The sequence below is a fragment of the Vulpes lagopus genome, chromosome 3, assembly GCF_018345385.1.
Source record: "Vulpes lagopus strain Blue_001 chromosome 3, ASM1834538v1, whole genome shotgun sequence".
NCBI classification, from domain to species: domain Eukaryota; kingdom Metazoa; phylum Chordata; class Mammalia; order Carnivora; family Canidae; genus Vulpes; species Vulpes lagopus.
Genome location: NC_054826.1, coordinates 137239343 through 137262921, shown reverse-complemented (window position 1 = coordinate 137262921; position 23579 = coordinate 137239343). Strand labels below are relative to the sequence as shown.

Genomic DNA, 23579 nt, shown 5'->3' with positions numbered 1-23579 from the left:
AGAAGTTCATAGACCTCAATATGGAATACTTGCCCTAGAGAATTCCTCCAACTTTTTTGATTGTAGGGATGTGTGTGTGTGTGTGTGTGTGTGTGTGTGTCTGTGAGACTGATGTGCCTCAGAAAAATAATTTGTGATAGCAAAAATATTGAAGGAAACAGAATGAATGGTAACAATGTATGAACTTATAAGTTCAAAACCCTATCAGTTATCATAAAAATATATTAATCATTACAAAAAAATATTAAAAAAACAGATACCATCACCAACACAAGATACCAGTTATGACCTCTTAATAACCAAATGTTCTTTCTATAATTTAGTAGAATTCCAGAAATTTGGGCAGCGCCGGTGGCGCAGTGATTTGGCGTCGCCTGCAGCCCGGGGCGTGATCCTGGAGACCTGGGATCGAGTCCCGAGTTGGGCTCCCTGCATGGAGCCTGCTTCTCCCTCTGCCTGTGTCTCTGCCTCTCTCTCTGTGTGTCTCCATGAGTGAATAAATAAAATCTTAAAAAAAAAGAATTCCAGAAATTTGTATTTGCACATGTACACGTTAAACTTTATGAGATATTTAAGTATTATTTGGCAGAACACTAAATTACAATACTAAGTAAACTCCCCAGTTTTAATTTTTGAATTCCACATTGTATTATTCTTTTAGCAAGTAGCTAGTATAGTCCTCAAGTGAATGGAAAATAAAAACCAATGGAAAATGTATGAAACTAAAATGTGTATCTGGAAAAATCCATTTGCATTTATAGGAGTCCATGTGGGTAGTAAATTATACACAAGGAAATCCTACACTGAGAGTTTAAGTATAAAATTAGGAATAGTTATAAATTTACTAACCTTAGGGGAAGTAAAGAAGATTATTCTACCTTAAAACATAAAATTGACTTATATGTAACCAATCAGTTCTGTAATTAGCACAGCTAATAATAGATTAACATGATTTAGGAACCCATCTGATGCAAACAGGAAAATAATTATTTTTAAAGTAAGTACAATTTTTAAGATTGCAATTAGGAATATAGTTTGTAAGATTATAAAAGGAAAAAGAAACCCTATGTTTCTAAGGCAACTTTCTGAAATATCTTTTGATATAAATCATATGAACAGTTAATACATTTCTTTTTTTCTTTTTTAAAAAAGATTTTATTTATTTATTCATGAGAGACACACATACACACACACAGAGAGAGAGAGAGAGAGAGAGAGAGAGAGAGACATAAGCAGAAGAAGCAGGCTCCATGCAGGGAGCTTGATGTGGGACTCGATCCCGGGTCTCCAGGGTCACGCCCTGAGCCAAAGGCAGACACTCAACTGCTGAGCCACCCAGGTGTCCCAGTACATTTCTATTAAGTAACCACTCAGCTGGAAAAAAAAACTGTGTTTGAAAGCAATATGTATATTATAATTATATATGGCTCTCTTTTATGTATCTTTTAGGCATTTTTTATTTGTTTTGCAATAGAAAAAAATTTTGAAGGAAATGAGCCATCTGGTCCTATATTTATCCATATTGGAAACATCCATGGATTACTACAAAACTTTTAGAGAGGTCATTCCATATATTGTTTTATAGAGGATGATTTTAAAATATTAATATTTTTGAGCAAGTATTATGTAGGAAATAACATTGCATAGAATATCTCATTTCCTTATTTGTCAGAGCTTTTAATATTGGATCACATTGCTTTGCCTTCTTGATGTGACTTTACTTGGAAAAGAGTATATTTACTTCACAAGTAGGACTTTTTCCCTTAGGCTTATCATTTCAAAATAAATAACCCTATTCCAAGAGAAAAACGTTTCTTAACTATGTAATATGTTATCAGACTATGCCAGGATGTAAGGGAAAATAACAGAAAAGTTATAGTTGCTTGGCATTTTCAAATTGTATCACAATTTAAAAATGATCTTTAAGGAAGGAACTTAAAGAACTTGATGGATAAGGATGTTTCAGTTGGGAAAATTAATGGCATTTCTGTGTCTTTTGGCATTTATGCACGCTAGACAAAAACAAATCTGTTTTTTTCATTTTGTAAAGCTTCAAGGACCATAAACAAACAAATGATTTAATATTTCATGACAGTTCAACCACTAAATTCTAACCTGAATTAGAGATTCTCAGGTCATATAATGGATTAACAGATTAATATGACCTGGGTCGCATACACTTCAGAGTACAGGATAAATTGTAATATTCAGTCTAGGTTTCAGAGTTTGGCACAGAAGATATTATTCCAGGATGTTCTGTTTGGAGCCTAATTATGACAGCTACATTTTTGCTTACTATTGGTCAAACACATTACTGAATTTAATCTTTATAAAAACTTTCTAAGGTGGGTAATATATTTTTTTGACAGATTAGGGAACTGAAGGAGTGTAATAAGGTTAAACTACTTACCATACATAGGTCATATAACTAGAAGGTAGTAGATTCAGGGTTTGATTTTTGACAATTTCAAACACTTACAATAACAGCCCTTTTACTTGTGAAGTGATTAGAAATTGTGAAAGTGCAGTAGGTCATTAAATGTAATTCTAAATGATGTTTAGATCTGACTTCTTGATGTTTAAGTGATTAATACTGACTGATTTGGGGAACTATTTTATATTAGCAAGTATGAATTTCTAAAAAAAGAAAAAAAAACTGGAATTGAATGAAAGGGTTGAGAATCCTGAACATTTATTTAATGTATTCCACCAGCATTTGTATGGATCCCCTAGAGTATACAAAGGAAAAAAGGCATTAATATTAGATATCTATTACTGTGTAACAAAGTATCTCAAAACTTAGTTGCTTTAAACAGCAAACATTTATCACCCCCAGTTTCTCTGTGTCGGGAATATAGGTACAGCTCAACTGGATGCTCTGCAAGGTCTTCTAAAAGTTACAATCAAGGCTGGAGTTGTGGTCATATCAGAAGGCTTAATTGGGGGAAGATCTGTTCTCAGTTCACTTGTGGTTGTTAGGAGCTCAGCCTCACAGGTTGGTGAACTGATGGTGCATTTCTTCACTGGCTGTTAGCCTGAGACTGCTCTTGGTTCCTTGCTATGTAGGCTTATCTCTCTCTGTGGCAGCTCACAAGTTGACAGAATAACAGGTGAAAAAGAGCCTGGAGGAGCAAGACTTAATTAAAGTCTCTTTGTAATCTCATATTGAGAGTGTCATTTTATCACTTTTTGTGCATTCTGTTCATTAGAAGGGAGTCACTAGATGGTCCCATAGGATTACATAAGGGCATAAATACCAGGCAGGGATCTTTGGGGACAAGGTGAAAACACTCTATCTAAGCAAGCAATATTTGTTAGTTGTTGGTTACTATTTGGCAAATGAATTAAGTCTTAGCATACCTTTTATCTCATGGGTTTAATCTATAAGAATCTCCCCAAAAGAAATGATCCTTATCCAAAAATAATTTTTAATTGCAAAAAATTGAATTTTCAATAAAAATAGATTGAATACATACAGAATAGATTGTACAATACATTTATATATGTTCAATATGTAAATAAATAGTTTAAATGTGAACATTTATATATTTTACTTAACATTATATATATATATATTTATTTATTTATTAAACTTCATTCCAGTTTTTGTTCTCATGTTAGTTCCTGAGAGAGACTTCTCTATCACATTATAGCCCTAGAAACTTAGGTTAGATCATAAAAGTTGAATTGTTACAAGAAATTTTAAAATCCTCATTTGAGAAAAGTATTAACTTACTATGTTTTATTTTTTTCTATTGCTTTTTTGTAGTCCGATATTATATTAGCCATGAATTTACTTATGTTTTTGATATTTCCCTCACCAGAATGTAAGTTTCAGGATGGCAAGAAGTTTGTCTGCTTTGTTCATTCCGTGTACCAATCATCTAGAGAAGTCCATGGACATAGATTTAAGAAATACTTACTCAAGAAACAAATGAACTGCATGCACAGATTGGAACATAGGAGAAAATACCTAACTAGCTTCAAACCCATAACATGTTTGATAAGGAAAGCTTTCCCATAGGAAGTAATACTTGAGCTAAAACAAACTGGAATTAAAGGAAGGGAAGGTCCTGAATCTATAGTCATACCAGTCTGTACATATATTTGATCTTGCCTAGAAATTCATGATCTGGGTGACATGAAGAAAGCATTCGGTGGTTTCTAGTTTGACTAGGGAAAATAAAGATGGGGAAGAAAGCAACTTAGATGTTAAGGCAAGAAAGTATTAGGAGTGGGGAAATCATGGAGTCAAAGCTAGATAGTGAAGGAAGTGAAGCCAAGAAGGGGCTCATGATGTGGAAGAAAACTGTAGAGTTAATGGATGGAAAAGCTCAGTGAGAACAGAACAAGTAAGAGAATTGCATTTTGGATATTATGATTAAAACATGAAGCATATTTATGGTGAAAAAGGCAGAGTGGGTCATGGATGTGTGTAGCTACAGTAGGTTGGATTTGAAAGTTAATGGAATCTCTTTTGAGTTTGTTCTAAAATATTAACTTTATAGATTTAATGAAAATTTATAAATTTCTTTTAGAAGTAGGTATCTATATTTAAACAAATTACTAACTATATTTCAAAAATAAGTTGAAATGCAATGGATATTCATGACATTTTTGGATTCTCTATGTCCTTTTACTTCTGTTTATCTTTGACTGTATTCTTATACATCCTGTAAGTCCATGTCAACGATTCAATTTATTACTATTCTTCAGAGCCTATTTTATGGTATGAGAGATACAAAGATAAATACAATGAAATCTCTTCTTTTAATAAACTGTTTAAGACTAATACTAGTTAAGACAGGCAAACAACATTTTAAAAGGTTTACATTATTTTGGACATGCAAAATTAACAGATGTCATACCAGTTGGGAGAATCAAGGAAGATTTTGGGAAAATTGTATTTGAGCAGCATTTTGAAGAATACATGGAATTTTATCACTCATCTAGGAGAAAGTGGAATTTCAGAAGGGACAAATACCTGCGAGAAGGCAGTGGAGATAATCAGATGTGGCAAGCATGTGGAAAAAAGTGAGCAGTGTGTATGGAAGTAGGGTATAGAGACATGGAGCTATAAAGGTAAATACACCTTAAATATGGGATATAGAGACATGGAGCTGTAAAGGTAAAATCAAGCTGCAGGAATGAGCTTAGACTTAATGGAGTCTCTGACAGTTTTCATGATGGTTAGGGGTATGATAACAAAATGTAAAATGGATAAGGAAGCAGATAAGAAGAAGGAAAACCAACAAAAGGATTATTGTAACAGTTCTGCAAAGAAAATATAAAATCCTGAAGTAGCGTGATGGAATTATGAATGGAGAAAGGTATATATGTGAGAAATATATGGTGATCTATAGTCCTGATAAGTTGTGATGGCGATTGGAGAGCAGGACATTAAAGATAACTCCTAGGTTTGAACTGAGACAATGGTGGTACTTTAAAAGAAATAGGAAAATCCATGGAAAAGTAATAGGCAGAATGAGTTTGATTTTGCCCGATTTAATTTAAAATGTTACAGGTAAGTCAAAGTGGGAAAGTACAGTGCACAGTGGGGAATTGAGAAAGGCCATACTTACAAGTTTCAGATTCATGAACCATCTCAACAGAGAGGAGAGTCAAAAAGCTTCAGAATGAATGAAGTCAATTGGTACAGAGCCGAGAGGGCTAAAAACAGAACACATCTTTGCTAAGAGAGATTACTGTTGAAGATTGAAAGAGGAAAAGGAACCAGTACCAGAGACAACCAAGGAACGCTTGGTAAGAAGAGGTGAGTGATGATGATATTATATCACCTGGAAGACAAATGAGGAGAGATTTCAAGAAGGAGGGCATGAGTGGTGATTAGAAGGTTAGTAGTAGTTAGGAGAGAATAATTTCAACATAATATTCAATATACTCATTCAATAGAACAGGTTCATCTTGGATCCTGATTACAAGGGATACATTTGAGGAGTAAGTGAATTTTGAGTAAGCAGAGGCATCAAGATGTGCTCTATTTCCATAGTTTTGGCAGCAAAGTAAGGGGACAGATGGTCTGGAAACTTGAAATAGTTGTATCACAAAGAGGAAATGAAGAAATTGACCATGTTTGCCACCTAAAGAGTAAAGAACTCTGAAGTATAGAGGAAAAGGTTGAAGATGGAAATGAAACGAAAAGGAACTAGGAAGTTTAAAAAAGACAGAAGTCAAGAGTCCAGATTAAAAGAGAAATTGTTACAAGAAGAAAAATCAAGGTCATTAGAGGATACAAAAAGTGAAGTGGAAATACCAGAAATAATTAGGTTAAGGAAACCCTAGTTGTTTGAGCATAATTATAGGAATCAGTAAAAAAATAAAATAAAATAAATAAAAAATAAAAACCTACTATTTGTTTAGGGATTACTATTTGCCAAGAACCATACTTAACAGTTTACCTGCACTAACTCATTTGATCTTTCCAAAGCTCTGTGCAGTAGGTTCTGTAAAAACCCTCGTTCTGAATGTAGGAAGCTGAATATTTAGTGATTATAACTTGTTCAAGGCTCTCAGTAAGAGACAGGTTTGTGAATCAAACTCAAGACTATGGCTCCAAAGCCTTTACCCTTGATCGCCATGCTAGGTGGGTGGATTCAGAACTTGAGGTTATAAGGGATTTCTCAGCAGCTGTGGTGATTCACTCAGACGACATGGCTTAAAATGTATTGTATTTAGCGTGGTTTTGTGATTTCTTCCAGTAGAATTTGGCAGTCTTAGGACAGACAAGGTCGTAGAGAATTTCAGGAATTGCAGGATAAATATTGCAAAAGGACAGAGGAGAAGAAAAGTCTGAAGTGAGAGTTGACACTTATTTGAAATGATTGACATTCGAATCCAATCTGGGGAGGAAAAGAAGAGAAGGTGAAAGAGAGTAGATAGTTGGAAGCACAGGGAATAATCAAGAAGGACTTCACAAGAACGACAAAGAGTGAATAGGTATGAGAAAATGAACAAGTGTGTAAAGAAAGAAGTTTCATTCTTTCAAATATATTTCATGACAAATAGGTGCCACTGTGAAAAGCCCTGTGTGTACAGAAGTTAATTAGACATAGTTCTGCCTGAGAGAAAAAAAGTTTAATGTAGCTGAAGTAGAGTGAAAATGGGGTTGCTGCAGTTACGGAGCTAAGGAATGTGAGACCAAGGATAGGCAAGGATTGTAGTCAATGCATAATGTCAATTATGCATTGTTGAGTTGGTGAGATTGGTGAGATTGATAATATTGGCTTTAGGTAGGTTAGACACAATATAGTTTCTTAATTTTGCTATTTTATACTTTATGATTAATGATGCTCAAAAACCGTGAAAATCTATGTACTCTCCTGTGTCTTATCAATAGAAAAACAATTCTTGAAATGATTTTATGAACTTATAGTTTTGCATATTTGGATATATGTCCTTCTTCATGGAATTTGAAATCTGAAAAACTCTTTGAAACAAAATATAATATTTTTAAAAGACAAAAATTCTTTTTATAATAATAATCATTATGTGTCACAAATTATTTCTAGTTATTTTGAAATGATTCTCTGATAATAGCAAAGTAACATGATTGTGTATTTATTTATTAATATGGAAAGTTGTGGAATATTTTTTCTGATGATTCAGTTCTCATAGTTTTCCAAGCTATAGCTTTTTATATCATATAGTTTACCATCATATGCTTCATTGAAGAAACTATTTAGTATCATCAAAAAATAAATAGAAGAACTTTAAGAAGTAATATTCTTGAGTGATCGAAGATGAAAAAGGATATGGTCCGGGTAGTTGGAACCGAGCTTCAAAACTAATCATGTCAGGTAAGAGGGAAAAAATCTTGACTTTATTTTAGGAACCAGTCAGAAGCAATCTGTAACATTTAGCAGGATGGAGGAAGAAAGAGACGTTCCATTCTTCATTTCTGAAGATGCAGCTGCTGGCTGCAAGTACTAGATTGAAACATGGTTTCCAGTTCTATAAAAAGAGTGGAGAGAATGAATTGGCAATTTCTAATTTTTAGGTAATTTGGGATATACTGTTTATTCTTTAATATGTGGATGAAAGCTAAATCTGTTTTAACACTTCAATAAATGGCTGATACATATATGAAAACTGTGTATGAATAGAATTGCCAAAAGTTGGTGGCCAGCAATACAATTCAGTAATGACAAATGACTCTTTTCCAAAGAGATTTTCTTCTTGGAAGTTGAGAACGGATGGCAAACAAATCAAGGCAAATAACTTTCTTTCTATCATTGAAAATAACTTATATTATGGAAATCGGCCATCCAGAAAAAATAAAACAGCTGAGATCAATTCTCTTCCCATCTATTTATCTCTACTCCCCACAAATTCCCCAGGGACCACCACCATCAGCACCCAACTAATATATCAAATAACTTACAGTCAGCTTGTGGTGAACACAGACAAACTTTTTGTCTTTGAACACAAAAGAATGTTTAAAAAGGTGAGGAGCCCTGAGCACGTATTTGTTAGAAATTCTTATATTATGGTTAGATTTCATCTAACCTTTCCAAAGATTTCCCAAACAAGATTTCGGTAGGGACATTATAGTAACAGGGTGTGCATGAGTCAAAAATATTTTGCATATTTCAAGGTTTTTATTTTTCACTAGTAAGCTTTCAATCAGCTACTCTTATTCCTGGCATACATTCTTTCACTCTCCACGCCCCTCTCCTTCCATAGTACAACACTTAAATGCAGCCATGGAGGAAAATACCTCCCTCAGTTTTAGAAACAGTGAAAGTAATCTCAAGGCAACCAGATATTCATTGGATTGCAATTGACTCCAACTGAACATCCTGGAACATCAAAATCTCATTAAAAACAGTCATTGAATAAGAATATCACTTAGGATACACTCAATGATGGACTCAGGCCAAATGTAATTTAATACTCAGTATCCAGGCTGGATATGGGAAACTGTTAACTTGCACAGGTGTTATATTGCCAAAAGAGTTCTTTTGCTTTTGATCTGTTTACTTCTTGGGGGGGAAAGCCTACAGTTTGCTCTGTAAGGGTTTCCCTGCTGATTTAAGAACATTGTAAAATAAATTTCTCTGTGGGGTGTGATCATCAAGCCAACAGTTGGTTTCCAGGGAGTAAATACAGCAGCTGAAACTGTGGAACGACTGCATCACAAGGAGACGGCACTATAAAAATTGTGATCACTAGCTTTCAGAATTGGGATTGGCCACTAATGCTTGAAATCACAGCTGCAGTCAGTGTTTTCAAGACAGAGTTACTGGCAACAGTGCGGATCTATGAGAACACTCAACAACCGGCTAAAAATTGCCTTTAAGGTTTAATGAATAATTCACAACCAGAAATAATCTGCCTCTGACTTGGAGCAGAGGACCACAATTCTCAGCAGTGCAACCAGAGAATGATCTATTCTCATCATGTAAACTCTATAAGCGCCCCCCCCCTTTAATAGCTGGTTAAATCACTAGTAACCAGTGAGGATCAGGGGAAGACATATTCCTTCACATCTCTTCCATTTTTCTGAAATGAGTGAGAGTAGGGCTGGATTTAGAATGCCTTCTCCTAGAGAAGCCAGGAGAAGAATAGCTATATCTCCCCCTATCCCTGGTACGACTGGGATGTTCCCTTGGTAAGTCAGTTCCATAGAAAGTAGGGTCTAAACTCTCTTGGAGAAATTTATAGCAACAGTTCCCCTTAATGATTTGATGTTAAATACACTTACAAAATGTACTTGATTTCTTACACAATTGCTAAATTATTGCATTAAAACACACATACAGTTATAATGACATGGACCTAAGTTTAATCCAGAGTTTAGCAATAGTGAAATAATTTAAATATCTGAATACAAATAGTAGGTTTCGCTATTTCCAACTGTGCATTGCCTAGTAAATGTGCTCATATTTTATCTCATGTGTTTTATATCACCAAGTAGATCATCTTAGACATAATTTATTTTAATGCCCTCATCACCCATGTAAGAAACTGGGGTCCAATGAAGTTAAATAGTTTTCTATGTTGAGATAATAAATGGAAAGCTAGGTCCAGGATGTAGTATCCTTTGATTCTGGTCTAATCTTGCCACAATTCTGTGATTTCTGCTATATTTTAAAATGAAATGATCAAACCATGGAAACACCTCATATTTTCCAGGTGCCACAAAACTAGAACAAGAGTGAATCTCTTATCCTAAGCAATGGCAGGTTGTAGATGGAGATTACACAGTGTTCTTGACAAAAGCTAAACTTTTGACAGAAGAAATGGAAATCTAACTTCAATTATTTGGAAATCTGACAGCTAGATTCACTCACTTGACTTTCCGTCACCTTCACTACCATCAGTGACTGATTTGAATGTGACATACATACATATATACATGACCAAATATACACATGAGTTTATAATGTACATGTGAATACATATATGCACACACATATTAAAATATGCATGCATACATATACATCTAAATGTTTTAAAATAAATTAGTAGAGGTCTTTGGGGGTGTTCATTGATTAATTTTCTTATTCACATTCATTTTTTCATGTTTTAAGCTCATTTTAGAAATAAAAATGTTCAGTTTTCAAACCATTCTCTGTGACAAAAAAGGATTAAAATGAGCTAAAAGATAAACTTGACTATTTGACATGTAAGCTTGAACTAGGTTCCCATTATAAGAGCAATTGAAGTTTTTCCTACTTTTCAAAAATTTTGCCATGGGATCCAGATAAAAGTCATAAGCTGATATTTAGCAATCACTTAAACATGGTAAAAGGGGAAATGTCAAAGGGATTTTAAGTTTTTCATCTCTGCAAAGAATATAGTCAAAATACACTGCCTACATACACACATACCAATCACATGTTAGTTATTTTGGGGACTATTTCTGTATATCTTAAAAGCAAAATCATCATAGTGACAGTGTCATTCTCTGCCCAGATGGTATTAAATGAAGACAATGGAATATTGGTTTCAAAATTTGCCTTACTCCAGCTGACCGTTTGGCCTTACTTGATATTATCTGTGCAGAGTATAAAGTAAAATAACGCAGGTTACTCTGTGATAGTTGTTTCTGTGTTTTTAATTAGCAGAATTGCAGAAGGGACACAGCCCACTCAGCAAGGTTAACAAAGGGAGGTCTCCAGATGGGTTCCAAATAATCTGTTTATAAATATTCATTTTAAACTTTTTTTTTTAACATATGTTGTTGGCATTACTGCAATGTTAAAGCTTTTTTTGGAACTTGTACCCTTGTCTGCTCTAAGGCTAACTTCTAATGAAGAGAGGCAAAATCTCTGTTTTCTATTTTGAGCTCACAAGTTTCTTTTTGCAAAAGGAAGAAAGTCCTTGGGACCTTTAGAAAGTTTCATTTCTCTACAGAGAGCTTGAAAGTAATACTAAGTTATTTAAAATTTTGGTCCATGTCAAATGAAGTTTTCTACATGCCCATCAGCCTCCACTCACATATTGTTACTTTACCTATATGCAGCATCCAAATATATGGACTGTGAAGAAATGGTAGATGGAGATATTGTATTTATAGTTTATAATATTAATCTATTTAGAATTTATTTTCCTCATTAAATATGGAGATAATGATAATTTAACACTGAAATACCATTTATTTTTTACATTGTGTTCTAGACATTAAAATTTGATTTATCTGTATAACTGCATTTAATCATCATACCTGACTTTGAGGGAAAATATCTTAACCTCAGTTTATAGGTGCAGAAAAAAGTGAGTCAACTTAAGTGATTTGATCAAGAAAAGTGGTAAAACCTCACCAGGCAGAGCCATATCTTTTCTCAGGGCCTTACTGTTCTTGACTGTGCTGCGTGTTGGCACCAGAAAACATCTGTGACTAACACAGTGGAGGCAGATATTGTGAATAACAGTCCAGACTAAATCAGTAAATAGTGGGAAAGGGTAAGTGATATGTGCTCAAAGTTCTTGAATAGCTTTATTCCTTTCGTTGGAATAGGATCTCTATCCCTGTATCCTAAAGATATAGGTAGAAAAACTAGTTAGCCTAGGTGTTTCTTAGTGCAGCAATACTGCATACATGGATCTCTTTTGGATATGCTTTGAGGTGTTTTGGGTTGACACAATGAGGCATGATAGAAATGCAGCCTGGAACGCAAGGAGGCTTTGGTGAGTTGTATGGTGGCTCCCAAAAAGATGTGTCCATGCTCTAAAGCCTGGAACCTGTCAATGCTATCTTATTTGGAAAAAGGATCTTAGATGAGGTCATTGCAAGTTATCCAGTTGGACCCTAAGTCCATGAAAGGTGTCTTTTATAGGGACACAGACACACGGAAGAGGAGGAGGTAATGTGACCACAGAAGCAGAGGCTAGAGTGATGCCACCAGAAGCTGGAAAACTGAAGGAATGGAGTTTCCCTTAGAGACTTCAAAGGTACTATGGCCCCACTGATACCTTGATTTCAGACTTTTGGCTTTCAGAACTATAAGAATGCAATTCTGTTATTTTAAGCCACTAGGTTTGTGGCAATTTGTCATAGCACCCATCAAAAACTAATATAGAAGTGTGTTAGAGATTTTCTTGTGTCTCATTTCCACTTTCCCTCTATCTTCTTTTTTCAGCTTTCCTTTAGGTTTGCTGCCTCCATTCAACTACCTAATCTATCTCTCACACTTTGTCCTCGGGTTTCTCTGCTGCCATCTGTGGCATATCTGTGAGAACCCCCTCAAAACTCTGACAGCTTTAAGCGGCTAACCAGCAGATAGGCCACCTATATTGCAGACTGAAGGACAGTCACAAATAATAATAAAAAAAAAATCCTGGATCCCTCAAAGCGTTCAAATATTTGAAAAGACACTTACAGACAAAATTCCTGCTTATAATTATTTGATCCTAGAGATAACACAATTTTTTGCATAAATGGAAAATATTTTGACATGCTTAGTATATAAACTGGGTTCTCCAGGAATACATTTTCCACGTAAATTGAAGGAAAGATGTATTTTCTTTGGTCTGGAATTTTACCAAGACTATTGTACCATTTTTAAAATTTTCCACTAACTAATCCAATGTGTTTCATTGGCAACAATATATGAGTTGTCCGTACTACACATTTGATTAATCTTCTTTGTAATGTTCACACTTCTATAATATAGATGTAAGTATTTTGTTACCCAATTATGTCTTTTGATATTCAAAGACATATTGTTCCGTTACTATTACTTGTCTTATATTTCTCAGTTATATTACAATTAGGTCATTATATTCAGTTTTTAAATTTGAATGCCAGCATGTTATGTTGTCTTGTGTGTAGACTGATACATATATTTTTTTCTTCAGAGAATTGTTTAGGGGCATTAAAAAGATTTCTAATAAAAGTGTTTATATTGGTTGAGAAAATGTTAATATTCCCTGAGCTAGATGGATATCTTTAAAGGCAGATTTGATTCCAAGTAAAACAGTCATCCAGTAAGGTAAGGCTCTATGTTTGATAGAAGCATAGTACTTTTTGAGGAAGTCCAGACCATGCCTTATGATATTCATACATAACATTGGATTCTTTTTTTCTTATCTGTTGTTTTAAAGAAGCTTCAAGTCTACAATTAAATAATCCTCTTCATCATCACTAGATGTTTATTAAGTGTACCTACCATGTAAAAATGCATTCTGAATAGGCTATAAAAATTATAAATTCAGATTTCTGTACTGAAAAATTTATTAACGGCATGAATTGCAATATATATATACATGAATGGTACTCAAAATAATGGTCAACTATGTCACTTTCCTAGCTTTGTTCTCTGCTTAGTGTTTATATGTTCTTTTAAATTTTTTTTGCCAGTATTTTCTTAGATTGTGAAGTTCTGGGGGTTTGGGACCATATTTAAATAATTCTCTTTGTAGAAACCCTGAAATAGCACAATGCAGAATTAATACTTTAAAATTCTTTTTGATGAAGGAAAGAAATTATGCCTAAATCCCTGATAGAAATCACACTATTTCCAAATTATATAACTGCTATATTTAAAGCTTCTGAAATGGAGTAATTAATAAAAATTAAGTAAGATTCAGTGATGTCTTTGGGGAGCTTGGAATTCTAGTGAGCAGTTTTTTTGTTTTTTGTTTTTGTTTTTGTTTTTTTTCAGTCACAATCCAGAAAAGATGTTCACTCTATAGAGTTATGGGCATTGTAGTGTTAAAATATTTGAAAGGAAAACAGCACAAGTCATAATGGTAATATTTTATGAATCTCGTTATTATTTTATGCATAGCTGCCCTGTGAATAGAGGAATTATAAATACAGTTAATGATTTACTAGGGAACTCAGTAGGTATTCTTTGAACAAAATGGAAGCAAATATCTGTCAGGGCAGAGGCATAATCTCCTGCAACTTAAATAAGGTGATATTTGGTGAGTGGCAAAGAAGATAAGGGAAAAGGTACAAAATATTAGAATGGCAAAATATTAGAATGGGACTTCTTAGTTTAATCAAAGAAAATTAATATTGAAAACAGGATGGATAGTCAGTACTAGAAGACAAACACTCAAATCTAGAATCGTGAGTTGAGGTATCATAAATTCAGAGGCATCTGTGATAAAACAGATAAATGTCTGGAATTGTGTGAATGTATTACTTGCTCTTGGTATAGAGAAAAAAGATTTACTTTAAGAACTCTGATGACATGTCTACCTACTTAACTCTAATACAGTGGAAGGAGAAGAAGCAAAATGGATGGGCTATGGGTTGTTATTTTTATGCTTGTTACTCATTTTGAATCTTACAGCAGTCCTCCAAGGTTGTCAAGTGGGCACCAAATACTAATTGAGCACTTATTAAGTAATGAGCTCTACAGACAGTTAATGTGTTAAGGAGTTAATCCTCTCCCCCAAAAAAGTAATTGCCCAATTCTTAGGAAAGAGGAAATTCTTTTTTTTTTAAAGATTTTATTTATTTATTCATGTTAGACACACACACACACACACACACACACACACACAGAGGCAGAGGGAGAAGCAGTTTCCTCGCAGGGAGCCACATCGGGACTTGATCCTGGGACCCAGGATCTGGCTCTGAGCTGGAGGTAGACGCTCAACCACTGAGCCACCCAGGCATCCCAGGCAAGAGGAAATTCTAAATTCTCTGAGGAAGCCAGCACAAAACCACCAGTCTGTGAATTATTGAGAGAAGATTTTAACTTGAGTCTGGGGATTTATTTGCATCTTACACTTGAAATTGTAAGATTTCGAGTTACTTCCTTCAACCCTCCTGTAGTTTCAATCTCTAACCTTACTTAACTAGACAATTTCAAATGATTTTATTTAAAAGTTCAAGTTGTATTGTTAATGTCATATTGAATACATAAGTTATTAATATTAAAAATATCACAAGTAGTGAAATTTTGGCAATGAGGGATGACAGACGCTCAGCCAGGAGGGAAAGAGGGCTTATCAAACACCTCCTTGTTCTGGCTGACATGCTCTTGATTCACGTATTTATTCCAGTTATTACTCTGGCAGTGAGCTGAAAGCACCTATGTCTTGGCTGCATCGAATAACTTTTTTCGGTTTCTCTGCTTTGGGGCTTCTCTATTACTATCTTTTGGAATTCCTGTAGGAACCCACTCAGACATTTGAACTCATATATGTGCAAATTTGGAAGTGTAAGGAGTTTAACACTGCACTTCTTAACCAATAGGAGACTTCAGCCAAAGGATAAATACTCTTCTCTCCATCCTTTGTGTAAGCAGTTTGAGGTGCATTCAACATGGTTTCCCAGAGGGTGTTGAGCAAGTTTGATTCGTTTAATCTTTACAACAACCCTATGAAATAAATTTTACTATTATCCCTGCTTTAAAGATGAGGAAACCAAAATTTAGAGATCTAAAGCAAAATGCCCAAAGTCACAGTTGCTTAATGGAGGACCTGGGGCTTTGAACCTCTATCCATGTGATTTCACAGATTACCCTCATTCACTGAAGACATGCAGTAGGGCCACATCTGTTGGCTAAAGGGATTTAGGGAAGAGGTTGAGAAGGCCATGAGGATGCCTACAGAGAGAGAGAGAAAACTGTACAATTAAGGTAATCAAACCTTGTATCTTTTTTTGTAAAAAAAGATTTTATTTATTTATTTTAGAAAGGAGGAGGAGGGAGAGGGAAGGAATTTCTAATAGAGTCCACACAGAGCCCCACATGACCCCTGAGATCATGACATGAGCTGAAACCAAGAGTCGGTTAAGACTGAGCTATCCTGGGACCCCAAAATTTGTTATCTTCCAGTTTGGTACAATTGAGTGAAATCCACATGCTAGATTAGATACCCATTATCTTGCATCTGCTGTCTTCCTTGATAATCCCCATTTCTTCCATTAAATATTTATTAGCTCTTCAAGCTCTGTTAAAATGCAAGTACTTTTGGAGAGTTATAAATTAAACTCTGAGAGGCTAGTTGTCAGTCAGCTGAGAGCAATAGCTCTGAGAAAGTGGAATCCATTACCAGGATACCAAAAACAAGGAGGGAACTGAAACTAAAAGAAGGAAAGGAGGGCAGCCTTTAGCCCAGGGCGTGATCCTGGAGACCCAGGATCAAGTCCCATGTCAGGTTCACTGCATGGGGCCTGCTTCTTCCTCTGCCTGTGTCTCCGTGTCTCATGAATAAATAAATAAAATCTCACTAAAAAGAAAAAAAAAAGTAAAGGAGCCACAAGGTCAGATTTAACTTTCGTTTATTTTTTTAAGATTTGTCCTACCAGCGATGATAAGGAGTCTGAAATTTCAAAGCAGAGATTACTTTAAAAGTGCTACTTTCTCCCTCCTCACACACTGCCAACCTGAAGATTAATTAGTGGGAAGGCCTACTGATTTGAACAGCTCTGAAAGTGTTTAAGGAGCAAAGCAATTTCTAAAGCAGTGCTCCAAGTTTAGCTTTCTAACTTTAGTTAGGATATAAAGAAATAATTATGTATCTGGCGTAGTCATAATTGCACCGTCTTCCCTCTCATGAAAGGCTGCAGATTATGTAACTGCAGCTATAGATTTTCCACATCAGACACTTTAATTGAAAGGTTAAGAGGAAGCTGGATCAGCAAGTTTGAGGTTACTAATTCTGCAAAGAATTTGGGACTTAAACTCCCTCAACAGACCAGAGGCCAAGAAATTTATAAGAACAATTTCACTTCTTGGGAAAAGAGTCTTAATATTGCCAATCAATGGAAAATATCTAAAGTCTGGACTGAAATAAAAGACATGAACTCTATGTAATCTTAGCTTTTGAATGGAATGTTCTGGCTTTTTTTTTTTCCGATTGTGATATAGACTGCAAAAGACCCTACTGCCACTTTACAGCTGATATTGTGTTTCACTGACATTGACACTTAGGGCATTCAGGTGAAGAAGATGATGTCAGAACGATCACGTAGTAGCTATTGGCATCCAGAGTTCAATCCTTAATCTTAAAAGTCCTACAGGAAAAAAAAAATCAATACCCACTAGTCAACTGTCAAAAATACTGATGCCCAAGACCATGAGTAGGCAATAGAAAGCAGTAACTTCCATCACCATTAGGAGTGGAGATCATCTGAAAATTTAGCACCACAATAAAATGATTTAAGTGTTTCAGGAATAGAAATGAGTTGAATAAATATAAAAGGGACTAGGAAAGCTCAAAGCATTACTAAATCTAGACTTCGCTCATAGGATTCATTGTGAAACTCCAAATATATTTCCTATACATATTGAGTTAATTGATGCTATATTTGAGGCACAAAACTGAAAATTAAATGTAAAACTATTTACAGTGAGACCGTTATACAGAATTTCAATTAATTTTTTGTCAGTATTTTTTCAAGTAGACTGTACATTACCAAATCATCTCCTTTACATAAAAATTGAGACATACATAAATAATTAAATCAATTGCTTATTGAACATTATGGTGAAATGACATCTAATAGCTCCTACTCATTCTGCAAGTCTGCCTCTCTGATGCATCATCATGAAACCATTCTTGATGCTTTTGTCTGAATTGGGTTTTCTATCTCTTGCTCCCATAACACACTGCCATATCCATTCCTTTTTAGAATTTACCACATTGTTTCTGAATTTAAATGTCAGTCTCCTGCAGTATACAAGGTGCATATTTAAAGTTAGTGACTATATTCTGTACAACTTGGTAATAAATACACTGCTATCTCAGTATTGCTTGGTGGATGGCAGTGTCTAGTATCCAACAATAATTATTGAACTGGACTGAACTGCAAATTCGGGATTTAACTCACCCAATTCTTCATCCCTGACATCCCAGTTTAAAAAAGAATACTATTTCGATACAATTGGGTTAGCTCATTGGTTTGGAGTAATGTTCCAGTGACCTGTACCACCACAGATATCACTTCTAATAAAGCTGTGATGCCAGAAATTGCTCAGGGGTAAGAATATGCTAAAGCAGGGATCAAGTTGGCAAGGATTTAATGCCATGCAAATATTGCTGAAGGGAGAAAACCTGCATGGGGCTCCTTCCAGCCTTTAATATATGGTAGTGGTATAACAATGAAAAAATAATTCCAAATGGTCTGAAGCAGAAGCATTGAAGTTATATACACATATACTCATAGAACTCAGATGTGAAAACACATTTGACAGAAAGAAGAGATCGGGAAATATCTTTGTAGAATAGTAATTTAAATATTTGACAGTTTGGGTAATGTTTGCATTATTCATCACTAGGTATTCATTGAGGACACTCGTTTTTATCACAGTTTTATTATGCACTTGGCCTACTTTACTATATATATTTCAAGTAAAATCAGCAAACATTAGTAATTTTAAGAGCTCTAGAAATTATGCACATACCAATATTACATAAACTAGGTTCATAGGACATAGTATATTGTGTGTATGATACATGTTCTTGATGAATTAATAGAATGTATTAGAATACCAAGTACAAAGTTGCATAAAAGAAAATCAATTTGATTTTAAGTGGTAAGAATGTGAATGAATATCAATATTTAATGTATATTTGGGCCAATATGCTGTCAAAAGACAGGAAATACTTAAAAACTTTTTTTGGTGTTCTCATTTAACCAGCTTGAATTACTACCTTTAAATGATATATGTTGTTTTTTTTTTGAGAATTTTCTTTTTTTATAATAATTTTTGTATTATGATTCTCTTAGGATTTAAACTGTCCAAAAAAAAAAGCATCTTTAAAACAAAAAAAGGCACTAATAACAAGGTTTCTGTTATTTTCAGGTAATGATGAGAATATGCCATTGAAACAGTGAAACACTTTATCTTAAAATTAAAAAATAAAAGTAGCTTATTTCTCTACTCTTGAAGAACTTGATTATAATTCATTGGATAGTGCTAAAAATACAATAACTCTCCTCTTTTAGAAATAGTTCAAAAACCCTCCTAGAAACTGAGTTGGCAAATATTCAAAACATGGAGAAATTGATGAATGTTAAAATAAAGTAATAATCATCTTTGCAAGGTAGAATGGTTTCATTTCCTATTGCTGGAAACTGCACAGAGTTGAGGATATTCCAGCTTTGGCATCCTTTCAAAAGTATATTTCTATACACTTGCCAATTCATTGGGAACCTTCTATCCTGAAAATAGATCATTGTAATGTTCTCAGTAAGACAACCTATTGTTGTGAATTAATGCCAGATTTATCTGTGCTATTAAAATTATTATGAGTATTAGCACAGCTATTAATAACACCACTTTGTGGCTTTCAAAGAGCTTTTCATTTGTATTGCTCATTTGATTCTTTCAGCAACTCTGTGAGGTACAAACTACTAGTTATGATCATCCTCATTGTATACCTGGGAAACTGAGTCATAAAGATTGAATTGACCTAGGCAGTCACAGAGCTGGGACTGTGATTCATTGACTACGAATATTTCTAGGGGTCCCTGAGTGGCTCAGTCAGTTAAGTGCCTGTCTTCCGCTCAGGTCATGATCCTGGAGTCCTGGGATCGAGCCCCACATCAGGCTTCCTGTTCAGCAGGGAGCCTGCTTTCTCTCTCTCTCTCTCTCTCTCTGCTGCTCCCCCTGCTTGTGCACTCTCTCTCTCAAATAAATAAATAACATCTTTTTAAAAATTAGAATATTTCCAATTTAAAAAGTAGTAGAAATATTTATTAAACATTTATTCTGGGAAGTCACTCTAAAGTAGGTACCGTGTATTGTATGTTTACTCCGTATCCAACACTTTGACAGACCTTACCTTTAAGAGGGGAAACTACTTTCAAAGATAGATGTTGCTATCCTCTTCCTCCAAGTGAGAATGCAGAGAAAGGTGACATAATAGGTTTTAAATTTCTGTCTGTTTGACTTCCAAGTTCAAACTCTTCCTTCTGAGATTTTTACTTCATTTAATTCTTACTCTATCCTTCTGAGATAAGTTATAGCGGTGCTCTCTTTTTATAATTCTGGAGATAATCTCAGGAGAGTTAATATGGGAGAGAGTGATATATAGGGGATTGACTTTCTGGCTGGCTGAATTTTCAGTTTTCATGATTGTTAACAAGATTTTTGAAATATATAGTTACATTTCCTGCCTTCCTAAAAATAATAAGAGTAATTGGAATTTTTGTTGATGGTGGTTACCTTTCAATTCCTAAGGAATTATTTTTATTTATATTTTGCATTACTGTTGTATAGATATCGAAGGTAATAAATTAGTTCAAATCTGGACTGACATACATGACTGAATGTTTTTAAAAATAAATCATTAATGTTGAGGTTTTTTTTTAATCACTGAGAGATCTGGGTAATTTGTTTATTATTAAGCACCTACTAATAGCCAGATATTAAGCTATTTGCTGAGTACACCTACCCCTACTTATCGGCATGTATGAAATATATCCATATACTGAGTGTGTACTGACTTCCTGTAGCAAAGGAGACACACAACCAACTAAACACATAAACTAGATTTTACAATGGGAGAGGCATTACAGAATTCTGAAAAAGATCAAATGAAATCTTTAATACATTTTAAGTTTAGTATGAGGATAATGCTTCACTGAGCTAGGAGCAATATAATATTGAATAATATGTCTAAAGGAGTCACGAACAGGAAAGCAATTAAATAGACTTATATTACTTGTTAAATATAATATGATTATCTGGACAATTTTATTTTCAGACAATTTTATTTTCATTTTATTTTATTTTCAATTTTACTTATGTATTATTTGATAGTACAATATTCTGTTATATGTGTTGAGAGGTTAGTATGTTTCAGAGTTAAATCAAGAGTTAAGATCTCAGTGATTTTTATACTATTCCTAAATTGCAGTATCATCTGTTGTAGTGACAATATTTCAATGAAAGGTTGAAATGGAATTCAGCATTGTATATAAAGGTAGTCCCAGACTGTTTTGTATAATAGGAAAATTGTTTTCAGAAAACACTTCTTTAAAAAGGATAAGTTGTTATTGCACTTTTTTTTTTTGGACATCATGCCAAAAATAAAAATGAAAGCAATAAACATAGTTATAAATCACAATACTATTGCCGAAATATATAGAGATATTAAATTATGTTATTACTTCTCTGATTAAAAATATACAAAAAAATAAAAATCCTGGGATACAGTTATATTAAAATTTGTGGAAATCAAATAGTATATTTCTTCCAATGTTTAGTAATTTTAGTAGAATCCTCCTGAGGAAAAGGTCACATAATTTATAATCATTCAAAGTTTCTTTTATTTATGCTGATAAATTCTTTTTTTTTTCTGAAAGAACATTAAAGATAAATACCACATTTTATCATTTTCTCCTTTAGGAATTCCTTCCTCAGAGATATTTTTATAATTACTGATATAGTTTTGATATAATACTTAAATATTCATGAATTTTCCAAAAAAGCTCAGCATTTTTTGAGCAACTGCTATGGGCAGAGTATTTTTTTTTCTTAGATTTTATTTATTTATTCATGAGAGACACACAGAGAGAAAGAAGCAGAGACATAGGCAGAGGGAGAAGCAGGCCCCATGCAGGGAGCCCGATGTGGGACTTGATCCTAGAATCCACTACCTGAGCCAAAGGCAGACGCTGAACCACTGAGCCACCCAAGTGCCCCTGTGGGCAAAGTATTATAGAGATATATAAGAAATAAAAAAGATAATCAGGATCAGAGCATGACTTCAAGGAGTTCACAGTTTCCTGAGGGATAGTGACAAATATAGGTCCCTAACGGTGCTTAGTTCTCTGTTGCTACTATAACAAATTACCACAAACTCCGTGACTCGTGACCACAGAAATTTATTATTTTACAGTTTTATGGGTCAGTGGTTTGAAATGGATTTCCCAGAGCTAAAATTAAGGTGTTAACAGGGCTGTGCTCCTTCTCAATACTTTAGGAAGGAAACTGCTTCCCTGCCTTTTCGGGGGTTCTGAAGTCTCCCTGCATTCCTGGACTCCTGACTCCCTTACATCTTCAAAGCCAGCAATCACATGACTCCAACCCCTGCTTCCATCATTGCACTTCTGATTCTCCTGACTTTTTCCTTTTCCCTTTCATCTATAGAGACCTTTCAGCCCACTTGGATAGTCCAGGATAATCTTTCCATCTCAAATTTTTAACTTAATCACATGTGTAAAGGCCGTTTCCATGTGGGATAACATATGCACAAGTTCTGGGCAATAGGCTCTAACCACATCTGCCTACTCAAAATGGTAATATGGTAAAGAGATTAATACCTATACCTTATATTTTAGATGTAGACATGGACACATGCAAAAATTCAGTGTTTAGGTTGTCTTAATCTATTCTTAGAGAAAATATTTAAATATTAATAGAGAAGATTATGAGACCAAACGTTTAATGCATTCAATTAAATAGGCAAAGAGAGGAAGGAAATTTGTTGATAATGTATAGATTTAGTTAATGGACTTACATATATATTTTCAATTCACTGTCACATGTCAACTATCTAACTGACCTTCATTTCATTTATAAGGTCTCATTATTAGAGGAAAAATACAACCAGATAACGGAACTTAATTTGATCTTTATTTAATTTCTTTTTTTTTCCTTTATTTAATTTCTTGTGATGAACTGTAAAACAATGAAATACTAGATTTGAAAGATTTTTAATATGTGAAATTATCTAATCGTAAATCTTTAAATATCTTTATAAAGATCTTTTGACTCCACATACAACTCTACCAGCCCATTTCTCTTGTTCCTCTTAAAAGTAAGATGCCTTGAAAGAGTTTTCTGAATTGTCTCCAATTCTTTTCTTCCCATTCTTCTTGTAACCTCTTCCAGTCATGTTCTCCTCCCTCTGTTCCACAGAAACTGTTCTAGTCTGTGACCAGTGAGCACCACACTGCTAACACAGACGTAAATCTCAGCCTCATTCTACTCAGTCTCTCAGGAATGTTGAATACAGATGTTCATTCTTTTTTCCTTGAAATATTTTCTTTATTTGACAACTAGAATTCCTTACTTTCCTCTTCTCTCACCATTCTGTCCTTCTCGGTCTCCTTTGTTTCTCCTCGTCAGTCCCCTGAACTTAGATGGTTGACTGTACAATGAATCAATTTTGGGGGTTTTTACTCTTCTTGTAGCTTT

General features: G+C 34.4%; 1 protein-coding gene across 2 annotated transcripts in view; it reads right to left on the bottom strand.

Annotated features, from left to right (window-relative positions):
* Positions 1–23579, bottom strand: part of OLFM3 (olfactomedin 3) — a 188581-nt gene that overhangs the window by 88101 nt on the left and 76901 nt on the right. The window contains exon 1 of one of the 2 annotated variants that reach the window (XM_041747234.1): positions 3822–3861. The exons of the other annotated variant lie outside the window; for it this stretch is intronic. The gene's annotated coding sequence lies outside the window, so the exon portion shown is untranslated. Of the gene's footprint in view, positions 1–3821; positions 3862–23579 lie in introns of those variants that run through there. 2 annotated transcript variants of the gene reach the window in all.